Below are 18,570 nucleotides of genomic sequence, written 5' to 3'. Positions count from 1 at the left end.
TTACACAGATAACCCTCATAATGAGGCGGATGGTAAATGTTTGATCAAGGTTGATTGATGCTGATTAATAAAGGTTTACTGAATATGTCTAGGAATGCTTAGGAATTATAAGCCAAGGGAAGTAGCGAACACTCAGAATGATTTTTGCCTTGGTTCGCAAGTTGGTAAAGGATGCTCGTAAGTGTGTTGATGAATAGAACTGTTGAATGTGCTGATCTTAAGTGGAATGAGAATGTTAGAGATGAAGGGAATGGGCAGAGAGCTTAAGAGAAAAAATGCTGAGCTAATGTTTAACTCTGCTGGAGAGAAGGGGAATTGGGCAGAGAGCCTTTATGCACAGCAAAAAATCCAGAGTGAAATTAACTCTGCTGGGAGTACATGTGAGACCACACTCAAGAGTGTGAAAGTGTTAAAATATGAGTGTTAAATTAACACTGAATCAGAGTTAAAGTACTAATGAGATAATTAAGTGATTAATTGAGTGATGATTGACCATTATTGACGAGACCTGATGTTTTGAACAAGCAGAATCAACAAAGACAAAAAAAGTAAAAAAAATATTTATGTCACCTGATTATAGTGGTCAGTGTTTGCTTTTAGTGATTTTTGGGCTCTTGACCCTTACGTTTTTTAAAATTAGATATGGTTTGGCACTTATAAACACTTCAGTTGTAATAGAGAAGACGAGTGAGTAAAAGAATAATATATGATTATGTGATATTAGTTATGTTTTTGTATGAACAGCTGCTGTTATAATCACCAGCTATTTTAAAACCTGAAAACGTCACCGATCTTATTGACTTTTAGATGTTTGATTTAAAGCCATGTTAAAGACAGTGTTTGCTTTAGTTGGGCTCTTGACCCTTGATAATTTGTTGTGACGTTGTAACCATGTGTTTTTGAAACACCTTTATTATAACTAACCCAGAAAAAAATTCAGGTAATACAGCATATTCATCATCTCGTATGGAGCTGCCAAATCAGTGCTACAGTTCATGGTCAGAGCCATGGATTAACATAAATTTTTGATATGGTGGCACCAGCAAATATGCAACTGCAACAAAAAAAAAAAGCTCAATGCATGCATCCATGGAAACATGCTTTGTTTGATTTGTTTTTTATGGTCACCATTGTTGACCGTCGTTGACTAAGGTTCACACAGGTTTTGATTCTTGATGTTTGAACCATGTCTAAAATGAAAGAACTCACAACACCTTTGAAAGATTTTTGAACAAACACCACTTTTACAGAAATTCCTAACAAGTTGCTTTGATTGTATTTAAAAGTGCCAGCTGTCTGTCTGTCGTGTCTGTCTATATAACACCTGATGATATTTTCTGAAGAGCCAATCATTCGGCAAGAGGCAATAACCACTGATCAATGAAACTGAAAACATAACTCAAACCTGATCTCAATCAAAAACCACAGAAATATTTTTTGGAGCTGGTGATTGCCCGTTTGTGGGGTGTTTTATAACTCCATACAAATCCAAGCCAAACTAAATCACAATTATCACTTTAAAAATATTAAGGGTCAAGAGCCCAACTAAAAGCAAACTCACAACTATTGGCCACTATAATGGTTAAGGCAATCATTAAAAAACGGTGTTATTTTTGTCTTTTAGTGAGGGCTTTGTCAGTTGATTCTGCTCGTTAACATCAGGTCTTTAACGTGTTCAATAATGGTCAATTATCATCACTCAATTAAATCACTTAAACTAACTGAATTAAGTTCAGAGTCATTAACTTTACAGTTTTAACTCTGATTCAGTGTGAATTTAACACAAACGGTTTATTTTAAGGATACTTGTTCACACTCTTGAGTGTGGTCTCACATCGGTTTAGAAGGATCATTTAGTTTCCATTTGAAAAAAGCTTTGGGATGACAGCTGATCTTCAGAGTTAATTTCACTCTGGATTTTTTGCTGTGTAGAAAGAGAAGGATCATTTAGTTTCCATTTGAAAAAAGCTTTGGGATGACAGCTGATCTTCCTAATAAGAAATCTCCTAATCCAGAAATAGTTACATTTGACAATGGAAAGCTCCAAACCTCCAATAGACAACTGGGGCATTACTCTGTAGCTACAGTATGACCTAACCATATGCAAAAGTTTAAGTGAAATAGAATTAATAACCCAGTTATAAACTTTAGGTGAGGAGTCTACTCCAAAAAGGTTGATAAATTCATTATAGGAATAAAAGCTACCATCCTTATTCAATAAATCCAAAACAAAAATAACACCTTTGTCAACCCAATCCTTAATAAAGATAGATTTTTTTTCCATGCTGCACATTCTGATTATTCCATATAATACTCATATGAGGGGAAAAATTGTGGCAAAATGCAAGCTTACATTTAAGGACAAAGCTGGGTAAACAATCCTAGAAATGCCTTCAGCTTTAGCTATCAAGACACAACCATAGATACACAGCAAAAAATCCAGAGTGAAATTAACTCTGCTGGGAGTACATGTGAGACCACACTCAAGAGTGTGAAAGTGTTAAAATATGAGTGTTAAATTAACACTGAATCAGAGTTAAAATTAATGAGATAATTAAGTGATTAATTGAGTGATGATTGACCATTATTGACGAGACCTGATGTTAACAAGCAGAATCAACAAAGACGAAAATCACTATTTTTATGTCACCATTATAGTGGCCAATGTTTGCTTTAGTTGGGCTCTTGACCCTTAATATTTTAAAGTCAGATTTTGTTTGGCTGTTGTAATGGAGTTATAAAACAGACGGGCAAACAAAAAATATTGGTTTTCCTGAATCACTGAGTTAAACTTTCATTGTTGATTATTCCGGCCGAATGATTCTTCAGCATAGGATTACCAGCATTTTAAATACAATCTGTGGAATTTCGTATAAGTTGTTTGTTTAAAAATCTTTCAAAAGAGTCTTTCATTTAGACATGCAAACATCAAGAATCAACCTGTGAACCTCAACGACGATGACAATCAAAAAAGCATGCTGCAGGAAACTTGTGTTGCAGTGCATTCTGGGTGCCACCTATCAAAATTCATCCATGGCTCCCATGATGCACTGTGGCATGAATGAATTATTACCTGAATTGTCTTAGTAATTTCCTTTATGTTTTAGGCTTTAAATAAGTTCGGTGATTCAGGTCAAATAATTACTATGTAAAAACATAACTAATATCACATAATCATGTTTTTATTTTTGCTCGTCTCTCTATTACAACTGAGTTATAACAGCCAAAAACCAAGTCTAATTTTAAACGTAAGGGTCAAGAGCCCAACTAAAGCAAACACTGACCACTATAATGGTGACATAAAATTTTTTGATTTTTTGTCTTTGTTGATTCTGCTTGTTAACATCAGGTTTCGTCAATAATGGTCAATCATCATTCAGTTAATCACTTAATTATCTCATTAACTTTAACTCTGATTCAGTGTTAATTTAACACTCCTATTTTAACACTTTCACACTCTTGAGTGTGGTCTCACATGTACTCCCAGCAGAGTTAATTTCACTCTGGATTTTTGCTGTGTATCATAGAAGCTGTCAATATGCTTTATGTGAATTACTTGTGATTAAGCTCCGTTTTTGTTAGTGATCGGGGGAAATGCGATTTTTTTCATTGGATTTTAACTAATCGTGAGGCTAAGTAAGAATGTCAAAATGTTTTAAGTTATTATTTATGTAGAGCTGAATAATAATAATAAAAAGTAGGCTATGCGTTTCTAGCCAATCGTAATTTAAAGCTTGATATTTTTCCTGAAGCTGTAAATATGATTCATAGATTATTTGTGTCTTGTGTCCTTGTTGTCTGTTTTTGGAGCAATATAATATCATTCTATTTTAGCTCATTGTTAAATGAGAATATTATGTTTAAGTCATTATTTGTTCATAGAGATTAATTTTAAACATGAAAAGCTGTGTTTCTAACCGAGGTGAACACGCTGAACGTTCATAATATTTTTATTAAGCCGAATGTTGTATATGTGAGTATGTTTCATGTGCATTCATTGTGTCTATAGCTCCGTTTCTGTAACTGTGGGACTGAAAATAAATAAAAACCATAAGTTTGTCATGTCAATCGTAAGTGAACACGTGTGCAATATTTACAGAATATAATATTTACAGAAGCTGTCAATAATGAATGAATAATGCATTTCTTATGTTTCTGGCCTACTCCATTGTAACTTAAGATCCTGAACAAGATGAATTGTTCGTTGTGAGTTTGATCAAATGTTTTAAGATATAATGCTTATGGCAATTAAAAATTAAAAACAAGTTTAAATGGCTGAATCTTCTATACAGACTTTTTATTCTTCATTTTCTTTCATGACGTACTCCAGTTCATGTTAAAACACACTAGACATTGTTGTTCTGTGCATGTTTTGTGTGAAATCATATTTATTTGGTCCATCAGAAGTGAATGCACTCATTGATTAACATGGACAGTGAAAACAAACACGCTCCACTCACGCTTGCAGTGTGAAACCGGTTTTATCAGCAGAAGAAGAAGAAGTGGATACGGGTCACTGGAGAAGAGAAGACTCTTTGTTGCAAGCGAACAAAGGCGAGGCATTGTTGTAGGGCGAGGCAAAGGCGAAACTTTTTTATCCTTTGGGATTACACACGTTTATGAGCTTCTGCATCACGCCGCTATCTTACACAACTTTTTATCACTCTTTCTTCCTTTTAGAGCAGAAAATTAACGTTACATATTTTTTGTCTTATTTTGTAAATCGTGGAGAAGAATGTTAGATGTTGTTCTCACACTGTGTGTTTTGCTCTTACATGGTAAGCCATTTTAATAATTTGACATCCTGTTATTGTATTTTAGACATTTCTAGCTGCGGATTCCATATGACTCTCTCTTAATATTTAAGGTTAACATTGAAGACAACATGTTGTTTGTTTTGAATGCTAAGTATATATATTTGTGTAGTCTCAAGAAGTCCTGTATTTGGTGATGTGATGCGTTTTGATTTGGTTGACCCTTGACCCTTTGAGCTGAAAAACAACCTCGGGTTCGTCTTCATACATCCTCAACTGTGTGTACTACAACTCTGTCTGAAAGAAAATCAAAATAGAGTTTAGAATATTTCTACATAGGCCTTACTCTTGACACAGACGCTGTGTTCACAGACAAACTGTGTAGAGTGAATATGTGAAATAGTGTCATTTGAGCCTTAATTAAATGATAAATAACAGTAGGTTATTTGCTAACCCTCTTAAAATAAAGGACATCATCCGTGCTGTATGAAATATGCAAAAACGTAATGTTTGTTTGATGATATAAATCAGTGATGTTCTTCTGCTGTTTTACATTATAAATCCAGACATATATCTCTCCTCTCATTCTTTATGATCTGTAGAAACACATTCCTGTTGTATAAACTTGTCCCACTGTCCCGGACATGATTTCTAATGGTTTATTAATTTCTTCTTCAGGAGCGTCTGGTGTTGAAACAGACAGTGTGTCAGTGATGGAGGGAGATTCAGTCTCTCTATACACTGCTGTTAAAACAAACCAGCAAGGCAGAATCAGATGGTATTTTAATGACCATCACATCGCTGTAATCACTGGAGATCAGAGTGAGATGTGCACAGATGCTGAGTGTATTGAGAGATTCAGAGACAGACTGCAGCTGGATCATGTGACTGGATCTCTGACCATCACAAACATCAACACCACACACTCTGGACTCTATACAGTACACATCCACAGCAGCAGCCGTGAAAAGATATTCAATATTACTGTTCAAGGTAAGTTAATAAAGGGATACTCCACCATGAACATTTTGTCATTAATCACTTACCCCCATGTCGTTCCAAACCCGTAAAAGTTTCATTCGTCTTCAGAACACAATTTAAGATATTTTGGATGAAAACCGGGAGGCTTGAGACTGTCCCATAGACTGCCAAATAAATAACAGTGTTAAGGTCCAGGAAAGTATGAAAGTCGTGGTCAGAAAACTCCATCTGCCATCAGACGTGCAATCTGGGTTATATGAAGCGACAGGAACACTTTTTGTAAGCGAGGAAAATAAAAATAATGACTTTATTCAACAATTCCTTTGTCAGCAGTCTCCTCCATATCACTGTATGCTGTGTATGCTCTTCTGAGTCATCCGCGCCACAAGGATGCGCTGTTTTCTTTCAAATCAATGCTTAATACACGTAGAAACCATCCTTGTGGCGCGGATGATACAGAAGAATATACATATATACAAATACATACAAATATATATATTTTTAAATATATACGTGTGTGTATTATATATACTTAATAAATATACACAGTACACACATATAGTATGTAAACTAGGGGTGTAACGATACACATATTCGTATTGAACTGTTCGGTACGAGGCTTTCGGTTCAGTACACATTACAAACCGAATGATTCGTTGGACTAATCCTATTACAACATGTTATTCTGTTAGGATAGATTAGTGTGAGACGAGTGCGCATTTACAGTTCTTTAACTGCATGATTCAGTCTATTAAAATACATTTAGAATGATCACAAAATTCAAGATATGGGGACAGAAAATGTATACAGTATTTGTACATGATTTCATATACACTGTAAAAAAAAGTCTGTAGTTTTTACAAAATAATTTTGGCAGCTGTGGTTGCCAGAATACTTTTGTAAAAAATACAGAAAAACGGTAAAACACAATTACGGCCAAAAACTGTAAATTTTACAGTACACTGTAAAAAAAAGTCTGTAGTTTTTACAAAATAATTTTGGCAGCTGTGGTTGCCAGAATACTTTTGTAAAAAATACAGAAAAACTGTAAACACAATTACGGCCAAAAACTGTAAATTTTTACAGTATAAAACTGTTATTTACAAACAAGAAAATTTTAATGTAAACCAGTAAATTCAACAACGCACACTGCTATTAAAATCTGTTTTGTACCTTTAACATACTGACAACCACCATAATAATGCAGGTGGTAAAAGAGAAAGCCACATGAAGAATCGAAGTTCATCACAAGTAGCTTCGCCACAAGCAGAAGTTTATATTAATATATAGAAGGTGCACAAAGTCATTCATGCAAACACAAAACACCATCATGGTGACACACGATACTTAAACAATTCAATAAACTTTCATTAAACAGCAGAAGATGTAACATAAAGCCCAAATGTACAACTGATAACAAAAAACTATTAAAAAAAACATGATTATTTAAACAAAATACTTTCAAATGTGGAGCGTCACACAGGGAATTATGGGAATATCAGTTTACAGTTTTTGACTGTAAATTATACATTTGATTTGTTCTTTTTTTATTTCTAAAAACTGTAAAATTAACAGCATTTTACTGTAAAATTACATGAAATGTCTGGTTAGATCTTTTACAGTTTTTCCCTGTATATAGTACAGGAACTTACTGTTAACCTATTAACACTTTTTTTTGTAGCGTTTTTACAAAATTGTACAGTTAAAATGACACTTATTTTTTACAGTGTACAATATGCTACAAACAAATAGCCTAAATTATAAAAACAATATTATTATAATTGTAGCCATATTTTTATATATATAGATGGGCAACCTCTCAGGTTCACAATTATTTTTATTTTTTTGTGGAAAAAAATGTATTACCTCAATTTGCATCGTTTCATCAATCATGCTAAAATTAGCCTACGGCATAAACTTGTAAAGTGACATACATACTTTATTTGTATTTTTAAAAACAACAGACTAAAACTTTAGTTTTTACAAATATTTGCATGTCAAATTAACAAAATTGTTTTGTTATGAGTATTACAGTATTTCTCTGTTTTTGATACCAATAATTTGTAATTTTAACAAATAATTTTGATTACAATCACATATTGTTATTGTAAATATATAACAAAATATTATGTTTAATAGTTTACAAAATTCCACTGTGAATTAAACAAAAAAAATATGTTTTGGGGTTTACAATACTTTTCTGTATGGATTTTACATAGTTTTTCTGTAAATTTCACGGTCATTTTTTACAGTGTAGTTAATCAATATCACAGAAGAGTATAGTTTTTTTTTTCTCTTCCAAAATCAGAATGATTACAAATGATTTTTACAACAGTTCAGTAAGCAAGAAATTAATTGAGACTTACGTTTTAGACGCCATATTGCCTGTTTTTGCTCGATTTCGCCAACAAAAACAATTCCAAACACAGCCACAGCACAGTTTTGCATCTCTGAGCAACATGATGGTGTTTCGTTCCTGAATGAATCAACCGTTTAAATCAGTCCCTCCAGGATTTCACAATTTTTTTTTTGTGATTTTTGCGATCAAAATGAATGATTTTGCTGCGGCTTTTCTCAAAATTTGCGATAATATTTGCGCCATTTCTTATTGTTTTGCAGTGAAAATATACCACAGACAACATTCTTCTAACACTGTTATGACTTTTCTGACTTCGAGAAGCACTGTAGGGCTCCAGACTAACGTTCGACGACACCAGCACTAGTGCCATTAAGTTCTACAGAAGGTGTCTCCAGTACCTGACAGTAAAGCACTCTCCCTAATCACACATGTACATCTCGGAGATGTCTATTTGATGTCTGCATTTACATATGCAAGATGTATTTTTAAGAGTGCTTTATCATCTGCAGTATGTCTCTAAAATGTTTCCTGTCAGATGTCAAATAGACATTTATTAGAATGCATGTAAAACTGCTTCTGAGACGTTTATCAGAGTACATAGCAGATGATTCCCAGATCTTTAGCAGACGTCTTACAGATGTAATAAATATATTACATCTGATAAAATGTACTTATATTACTGTCATTCATAATGTCTAAATATAATTTAATGAATACAAAAAATATATAGGCTATATTAGGGAATGGAAATGGCCTATAAGTACTTCTCTGCAGCCATCTACTAGTGGTCATTTAATATCATTATTTATTTATTTATTTATTTTTTTAAATAAGTGTTTGCTTTCCTACATTATAAAACTTTTAGTTGTATACATTGGGGAAACCTATTAAGGATGAACAAATATCATCACATTAAAAATAACTTTCAGATTCGGTAATACTTAAAGCTTTGAAGTGCTGGGAAAAGTTGTGTGAAGCATTTAAAATCACTCGAAAACATTAGACCATTTCTGCCACAAGTTGTTCCTGTAGTCTTACTGTTAAATCCATGGTCAATGGTGGAGATTTTGTGTTTATTGAACAATGTTTCTTCTGGTTTCTACATCAGTGGCGTTTGTTCTGATATCAGCTTTAACAGAATTCTTCGCTGAATTTGAATGCTTCTCACAAGATTTCACAGAGATGTTATTGATTCTGTGGTGAATTCTACTGCTTTCTTCACACTGTATCTCCCAGCGCTGTGTATAACGGTGCTGCGTGATCGAGTTCAGCCCGCGGCTGCGGCTCGAGCAGATAAACGGTCTGCGCAGCCCGGACTAGTAACACGGATTCGTTCCGCTTTCGGTTCGTTTATCCAATGTAGCTCTTGTAAATCGGTCCTGATGAGAACACAAGGCCTTTCTTTGACTGAATGCGCTTTGCGATGATGTCACGGAACGCTTCTAAGCCAAAATTATGCGGAAAATTTGTGGCAATTACGAAAATTTGTGATCTTTTGCGAAAATTGAGGAGTTTCCTTGATTTTGCGATATATTCAGCGATCGCAAAATCCCAAAATTTTGTTTTATATGCCGCTAAGAAGACACCCCAGAAGATGGGTCAAGTATAGCTCCATCATTGTTCAGAGCAAAAAAAAAAAAAATGTTTAATAAACAAAGAATTCGTAAAATATCAAAGAAATTTCTCTGGCATTTTTTCTTTTTGCTGTATTGTATCGAACCGAACCATGAATTTTGCGATCCGTTACACTCCTAATGTAAACACAGAGGTGGGTAGTCCAGGGGCCAAAGAGTAAAAGTCCTGACATATTTTGCTCCACCCATGAACTCAGCAGCTGATTTCACCAGAGGAGGAACCAATTCATTCCTTCCAAGACACAAACTAGTCTCAAGTTAAATCCCAAGTCCTCAAAGAGTTAAAGTTAATGAGATAATTGAATGACTAATTAAATGAAGATTGTACTTTAGTAATGAACACCTGCTGTTATTGAGAATTACAGAGCATCATATGTTGATGTTTTATTGGTTAGCATTATGCCACAATCATGGAGATCAGTGTTTGCTTTAGTTGTGCTCTTGAACCTTGACTTCTTGTGTGAGCGCTCTCTCTGTAGCATTGCATGTAATGTTGTGAAGTAGTGAGATCAGTGCTATAGTGATTGTATAGTCATCATGAGCTGGTTTGATTATATTTAAAGTAACATCTGTTTTCTTTGTATTTTTAGGTTTTGATTAATCAGTCCTGTGAAACTACAACATGCAAACAAGATACTGCATTAATATTTTGTTAATTAATTTTAAATCTGTGTAAGACATATAGAAATTTGAGCTCCAGCACTTGTTAGACACACAGACATCAAGAACCAGCATATAGATCACAACAATGCTGACAATCAACAAAATGCTTCATGCTGCAATGCATGCTGGGTAACACCATGATAAAAACTCCCATCATGCAATGCAGTATGAATAATGATTTTCACCACTGTTGAGGATCATATGATAAGTGTTCATGTCTAAAAGCCTTATCCTAAACAGCTTTCTTTTCTCAACATTGAAGCATTATTGTGGCATTTGTTTAATGAGTTTTTTCTTTTCTTTAATAAACAAGTGTTGTTAGTAAACTAAAAATATTTAAACCAGGAACATTCACTCATGAAAAGTATAATTTAATCTGCTACTTCAAGGTTTGTTTCAGCATTGTATAAATGTTTGCTATGAAATAATATTGCAATTGCTTAGAAGGAAATATTTCTGAATTCTTAAAAGGCTCAAGAGCCAAAAAACACTGAACACAAACAACAATTAAAGTGGCAAAGTCCCCCCCCCCCTTCCAGTTGATTTCATCCAAGGCTGTGCCTGGAGTCAGATGTAGTTCTTGTGTTTCTCTTTTCTTCAGTGATGTTGATTGTTAACAGCAGGTGTTCACCACTAATGCTCAATCTTCATTTAATTAGTCACTTAATTATCTCATTAACTTTAACTCTTTGAGGACTTGGGATTTAACTTGAGACTAGTTTGTGTCTTGGAAGGAATGACTTGGTTCCTCCTCTGGTGAAATCATCTGCTGAGTTCATGGGTGGAATAAACATATGGCAGGACTTTTACTCTTTGGCCCCTGGACTTTACACCTCTCAAAGTGATCTTAAGTTTGCAATTGTTTTCATATCTGCACATGTTGTGGAGTTGATTATTATTTTCATCAAAAGATCCTCCAGCAGAAGTTGGTCTGTGTTTCAGATGCTCCTCCTGCCAAACAAGATGATGTGAAGTCAGTGATGGAGGGAGAATCTGTCACTTTACATCCTGGTCTAATAAAAAACACAAATGACGCGATGACATGGCTATTTAATGCTATCTGCATCGCTGCAATGAATTCACATCCCAGTAAGACCTGCACAGATGCTGAAGAGCGATTCAGAGACAGACTGCAGCTGGAGAATCAGACTGGATCTCTGACCATCACAAACACCAGAACCACAGACTCTGGACTTTATTATCTACAGATCAACAGCAGCAGCAGCAGCTTCAGTGTTAGAAGGATGAGGAGTTTCAGTGTTTCTGTCACTGGTGAGTGTCCTCCATTGCAAACCAGAGGTGGGAAGTCCAGGGGCCAAAGAGTAAAAGTCCTGCCATATTTTTGTTCCACTCATGAACTCAGCAGCTGATTTCACCAGAGGAGGAACCAAGTCATTCCTTTCAAGTCACAAACGAGTCTCAAGTTAAATCCCAAGTCCTCAAAGAGTTAAAGTTAATGAGATAATTAGGTGACTAATTAAATGATGATTGTGAACACCTGCTGTTATTTGAAAATTACAGAGGATCAGATGTTGATGTTTTATTGGTTAAAATGATGCCACCATCATGGAGATCAGTGTTTGATTTAGTTGTGCTCTTGACCCTTGACTTGTTGTGCTAGATCTCTCTCTGTAGCTCTGTATGTGGTATCATGGAGAAGAGGGATCAGTGATATACAGTGAACATACAGTTACAATGAGCTGGTTTGATTATATCCAAAATGATGTTTCTTTTGTCTTCCATTTTTCCCCATATGTTCAGGTTTTGAATAATCATCCCAATGAAACTACAGCATGCAAAAAAAATACTGCTATAATGTTTACAGGAAATTAATTTTAAATCTGTGTAATGCACAAAAAAATTTGAACTCCAGTGCTTTTAGACACACACACAGATATCAAGAGCCAGCATATGAATCTCTACAATGGTGACAATCAACAAAATGCTTCATGTTGCAATACATGAAAAACTCCCATAATGCACTGCAGTATGAATAATGATTTTCACCACTGTTGAGGATCATATGATAAATGTTCAGGCTACATGCCTATTTTTAATTTTTTTTTTTTTTCTTAATATTGAAGCATTATGGTGGCATTTGCGTAACGAGATTTCTCTCTTTTTTTAAAGAACAATCAAGAAACTTTAATCAAGATCATACAGTCATCATAAGCGTAAGTTACCTACTAGCTCAACTGAAGCAAATACTGACTACAAATATGGTGAAAAAGGGTTTTTTTTTCAGTTGATTTCATCCAAGGCTGTGTTTAAAGTCAGTTGTAGTTCTTGTGTTTCTCTTTTCTTCAGTGATGTTGATTGTTAACAGCATGTGTTCATCACTAATGCACAATCATCATTTAATTAGACACATAATTATCTCATCAACTTTAAATCTTTGAGGACTTGGGATTTGACTCAAGACTCGTTTGTGTCTTGGAAGGAATGACTTGGTTCCTCCTCTGGTGAAATCAGCTGCTGAGTTCATGGATGGAGCAAAAATATGGCAGGACTTTTACTCTTGGGCCCCTGGACTTCCCACCTCTGACTGTTTTAAGTAATATTTTAAATAATCTTATTAACCTGCACAATGCAAGAAGTTTTCCTGTAAGCAGTGATGTTGTTTTAGTTCCTGTTCTTCTAATACCATTATTTACCAGCTAAATCTGTAGTACACAACTGATGAACAAAGCAGAAATCTGCACAGCTCAGTTAGATACATCAGTAAAACTGGAACTGTATGGTTCCAGGTTCAGGTCAGTTTTTGGCTGCTGTAGCAGGAGTATGTGCTGCTGTAGATATTCCAGAAATCTCAGTTAATCTGAAACTGTATGGTTCCAGGTTCAGGTTGGACTTCGGCTGCTGTAGTTATTCCAGAAATCTCAGTGAAAACATGAAGCTCTATCAGGATCCAGTTCCTCTTCTATCTATTCCTGCAGAAACATCAGTTAAACCTACATTACCGATTCTACTCGTGGCTGTTGCTGCTGCTATCATTTACTACCGTAAGCAAAGGGAAAGTGAGTATTACATACAGCTGATTGAACAAGATGGAAATAATAGATTTTTTGTTTGTGCGTTATGTGAAAATATGTATTTTCATTCTAATTTGCCAAAGTCATCTTTGTATGTAACTGAGTTTTTCATTATTGTTTAACAAGCAGCACAGTGAAGCAAAATAATAAGGTAATTTAACCCAAAATTCCTCAAAAACACATCTCCAGTCTTCAGTTTTTGTCTCTGTGTAACTAAATCATCGATCCTGTTCATTCTCTTACTCTCTGTGTTCTTTTATTTGTTTACAGACTGATGTTATGAAATACTCATCTGTTAATCAGACTGAGGCTGCTGCTGATGGAGCGTCCCAGGAAAAGACTGACACTGAAACACCACCGTAACATTATTTACTATCCTATTTGTATTGAAAGCCAGTTAAGCAGTAAACCAGCAATAAACTAAGAAACAAAACACATTACCAGCAGCAGAACAGCGAGTGCTAGAGGTTTTTCAGTATTTAGTAGAGATGTGCATCTCATAACTGATGCGATACGCATCTCGATGCACAGCCAATGATACGATACACTGAAGATACACATGAAGCAGCTAGCGATGTGATGCAATGCGATACACCCCTGTTACGATGTGATCTGATTTCAATTCAATTCGATTTGATTCAACACAATATGATGCAATGGATGCAATATGATTGCTTTTATTTCTCTGGTTCATACAGACAGCAGATCATAAATTAACTTAAGTGTCTTCTAACTTCAAGTTTCAAGTTTACTAAATAAGCCAGGCTTATTTCAGTTAGTCTGACTCATTGCCAAATGATTTGGTTGCATCAATCTAATTTAACATAGATCAAGCTCATTCACTGTGGGAACTTATTCTGGGAAACTAGCCTGGTCCGGAGCAGACTAACTGTCAGACTAAGCTGAGCTCCTCTAACACTGACCAATAAAACACAATGATATGACCACTGGCTCTCTCACATATTACTGTAAACCCCAACAAATTATGTTAACTCAAACTGTTTGAGGAAACCGATTACCTTAAACCATTCAAGTTTTAAAACTTAACAGTTATGAGTACTCTGAACTTAATTCAGTTGAGTTCACTGAAAGAAGATATACATTGCAATTAAGTAATTAAGTGCTTAACTGATTGATAATTGTGAATTAGTGATGAACAGCTGCTGTTAACAAACAGAATTACTGAAGAAAAGAGAAACACAAGAACTACAACTGACTTCAGACACATCCTTAGATAAAATAAACTGAAATAAAATACATTAAATCTCTCAAGATCTGATTAAACAACCCCACAAACAGAATCACCAGCTCCACTTATTAATAACCAGACTGACTTTATTTCTGTCAGACGTCTACAGAAGATCTGATTGAGAATTAACTAAGGTTTAGATGTTGATTTATTGTTTCATTTGAAGTAACCATGTTAGAGATCAGTGTCTGCTTTAGTTGGGCTCTTGACCCTTGACTTCTGTCTTAGTTTTTTCTATGGTTGTTGTAGCCATGTGTTCCTGGAACATATATACTGTATATTATAACACAAAAGCCCAGAGAACATGCGATCAGTAGTTGGTTGTAGTATATTTATGATGACAATCATTAATTAGTGGGCTGATTTCATTCAAAGTATAATCTCTGGTTAAATGGATGTTGTATTGATTATAGTACATTTACATTTACATTACATTACATGTAGTCATTTAGCAGACGCTTTGACTTACAAATGAGGACAATGGAAATAATCAAAAACAACAAAAGAGCAATGATATATAAGTGCTATAACAAGTCTCAGTTAGCTTAAACGCAGTATACGTAGCAACGGCTTTTAAATAATATAATAAATAAAAAGAAAACAGATAGAATAGAAAAAGAATAGTAGTAGTAGTAGTAGTAGTAGTAGTAGTACTTTATTGTTCAGCCTAAGCTGAAAATTGATCTTTGGTCTCGCCATACAATCACAAAACAATTAACAATACAAAACACCCAATAAATACATCTAACCATACACAACATCCACAATGACAAAATTAAAATATACATTTCCTACCTCTTATTCAAAAGACTTATTGCATTTGGTACAAAGGTTTGTTTATATATTGCTTTAATTGCTTTTGGTGTTCTGTAATGATGACGTGATGGTAATAATTCAAAAACTTGATTCAAGGGGTGTGTTGTGTCTCTCATTATAATCAAAGCTTTTCTCTGAACAGCAATTTGGTATAACTGAGCGACTGACTTTTGCTTTAATCCTATAATTTTCCCAGCTACTCTTATAATTCTGTCTAATTTAACTTTATTCGCAGAAGTAACTCATCCGAACCACACAGTTATATTATACCCTAAAACACTCTCAATTAAACCTGTATAAACTCTTTGCAACACAGCTTTGCTCACACAAAATTCTTTTAGTTTCCTTAGCAAGAATAGCCTTTGATTTGCTTTCTTACAAATAAGAGCCACATTATCAGAGAAGTTCAATATACAGTCTATCATGATTCCTAAATACTTAAAAGTCTTCACAATTTCAACAGTTTGATCACATAACATTATTTCTGTTAGAGGCTCTGAATGATTTAAAATCAACTCTTTTGTTTTACTTACATTTATCAATAAAGAACTTTCTTCACACCATTTTTCTAGTTTCAAAACCTGCTCCTCGTACTCAAAATGTACACAGTCTTTCCATAAAAGTGCCACAAGTGCCATATCATCTGCATATTTATATAGTTTGTAATTCTCATGCTGCGCTCTAATACCACTTGTATAAACAGAAAATAAAAGAGGTGACAGGACGCATCCTTGGGGTGCCCCCGTGTTTAAAGATATAAAATCTGATTTGAACCCCCGAGCACAAACTTGCTGTGGTTGATTTGTTAAAAAATTCTTTATCCAATGAACTATTCCCCCATTCACACCTAGAACCAGAAGACATTCCAAGAGTAAATGTATCTGTAAATGTAGAGCAAGCTAGTGTTAAAGGTATTTTTTTATATATAATTGTATAATAAATGAAAAGAAAATAGTTAGAATACAAAAAGATTAGAAAGGTAGTTAGAATTTTTTTTAAAAATAGAATTAGAATAGTGAGTGCTAGCGTTAGAGGGTCAAATAAAGATGGAAGAGATGTGTTTTAAGCCGATTCTTGAAGATGGCTAAGGACTCAGCTGCTGGGATTGAGTTGGGCAGGTCATTCCACCAGGAAAATAATAATAGTAAAAATGATTCTGTATGATTCACAGATGATGAAAATGATTCACCATAGTAAAAATGATTCTGGGAGCCTGTAGGTATGTGATAATCAGTTAATAAAACTAAATATAACTTTCCTAAATCTGATTATTGATGTCTGTGTAAGTCTGATTAACACTATAAATGAAAACTTCTTGTGCAAAAACTGTTCGGAAAAGGGTTTCAACTGATTATCAGAGAATCACTTTTACTAATTATTCCAACTAATTGCACAACGTCTATTCAATCAGATATATAACAAACAAGACCTGATTATATCTTCTCTGTTATATTTGAGTTACAACAAATATATTTCAAGAACACATGGTTACAACAGCCAGAGAAGAAACTAAGACAAAAGTCAAGGGTCAAGAGCCCAACTAAAGCAAACACTGATCTCTAACATGGTTACTTCAAATGAAACAATAAATCAACATCTAAACCTTAGTTAATTCTCAATCAGATCTTCTGTAGACGTCTGACAGAAATAAAGTCAGTCTGGTTATTAATAAGTGGAGCTGGTGATGCTGTTTGTGGGGTTGTTTAATCAGATCTTGAGAGATTTAATGTATTTTATTTCAGTTTATTTTATCTAAGGCTGTGTCTGAAGTCAGTTGTAGTTCCTTTCTCTTTTTTCTTCGATAATTCTGTTTGTTAACAGCAGCTGTTCATCACTAATGCTCAATCAGCACTTAATTAATCACACAATTAACTGCAAAGTTCTAACACTTACATGGTTTAAGTCAAGGCAGGTTTGAGTTGCATGACTTGTCGGGGTTTACAGTGTAATACAGCCACACAGCCTTTCTCTCTGGTTCTGTGACAGCTGTGCCTTTTACAGTTAGAACAGAGAGCAGAAGATGAGAACATTACAATCTATCATTGCTCTTTAAAGCATTACAATCACTAAATTAAAAATGACAATAAATAAAGAGAAGGACTACATTTTAACTGCTATAAGAAACACAACTCATTAACTCATTTGAGCTTAGTATTTTTACTCGGCTACTGTATTAGCTAACATTTTATTAACCCATTACAATACTCCATTAACATTTACAGATGAAGAATATAACTGTGAGATGTCTTTTATACATGGAGGAAAACACATCATCTCAAAAGCAATTAAACAGCACAGATGTATTCGATGGTGGATCGATTTGATCCCTGATCAACATTACCATTTCATAAATCAGTAAGAGCTGGACATGGATGTTTAATTTCACCAACACAAATGTTTCTGTGTTTTTAGTAAGCTGCTCAGGTGTTGTGAAGTATCTGTGTATATAAAGAGCTTTTGTTTCATGGTAAAAGAGAAATATGTGCCTTTCTTTAACTTTGCATCACTCAGTGTGAAAAAGTGCTTTAAAGTTGTAAAAAAGTTGAGTCTATATAAATGCTCTTGTTTTTCTAAATAAAATAATAAAATTATCTGTATGTTTAAAGATGATTATTCACACATAATCGCTGGATTCTTTAAATGGTGAACTAGTTTGGACACAAGATCACTAATAATATTATAATACTGCTTGTATTATACACACATGTATTAATGAAATATCAAGTGATAATGTGATATCAGACGCTGAAAAAGAAATGACACTTACACTTTGAAAACATATTAAATTGTAATTTTAAAGTAGGAATAATAGTAAGACTTTGTAATGTATTATTTTTTTGTTTCCTTCAAGTGGTGAACATTATTAGTAGCACTAATATACGCAGTAATAACTTTTGTATTCTTTTCTGTATAAATATAGTGGTCAAACACCACCGTTTTTCCATATTCCACTATGTTCTTCCCTCAACTTTGATGAGTTGATATGTACCTCTCCCATCTCAGTGCATGCTCTTAATTGATGTAGCGCCACTATGATAGCGTTTAGCTTAGCACCATTCATTCCTTAGGATCCCTGCACGAC

At 34.3% G+C, this 18,570-nt stretch overlaps 1 long non-coding RNA gene across 1 annotated transcript; it reads left to right on the top strand.

Annotated features, from left to right (window-relative positions):
- Positions 1–13,359: 13,359 nt before the first annotated feature.
- Positions 13,360–14,437, top strand: LOC122142561. Its single transcript, XR_006158679.1, has 3 exons — positions 13,360–13,408; positions 13,553–13,574; positions 13,694–14,437. It is a non-coding gene; the product is annotated as an uncharacterized LOC122142561 (long non-coding RNA).
- Positions 14,438–18,570: the final 4,133 nt, after the last annotated feature.

Source organism: Cyprinus carpio, unplaced genomic scaffold (assembly GCF_018340385.1).
Source record: "Cyprinus carpio isolate SPL01 unplaced genomic scaffold, ASM1834038v1 S000000001, whole genome shotgun sequence".
NCBI classification, from domain to species: domain Eukaryota; kingdom Metazoa; phylum Chordata; class Actinopteri; order Cypriniformes; family Cyprinidae; genus Cyprinus; species Cyprinus carpio.
Note: the sequence above shows the minus strand (reverse complement) of the source record. Positions and strands in the feature narration are given on the sequence as shown.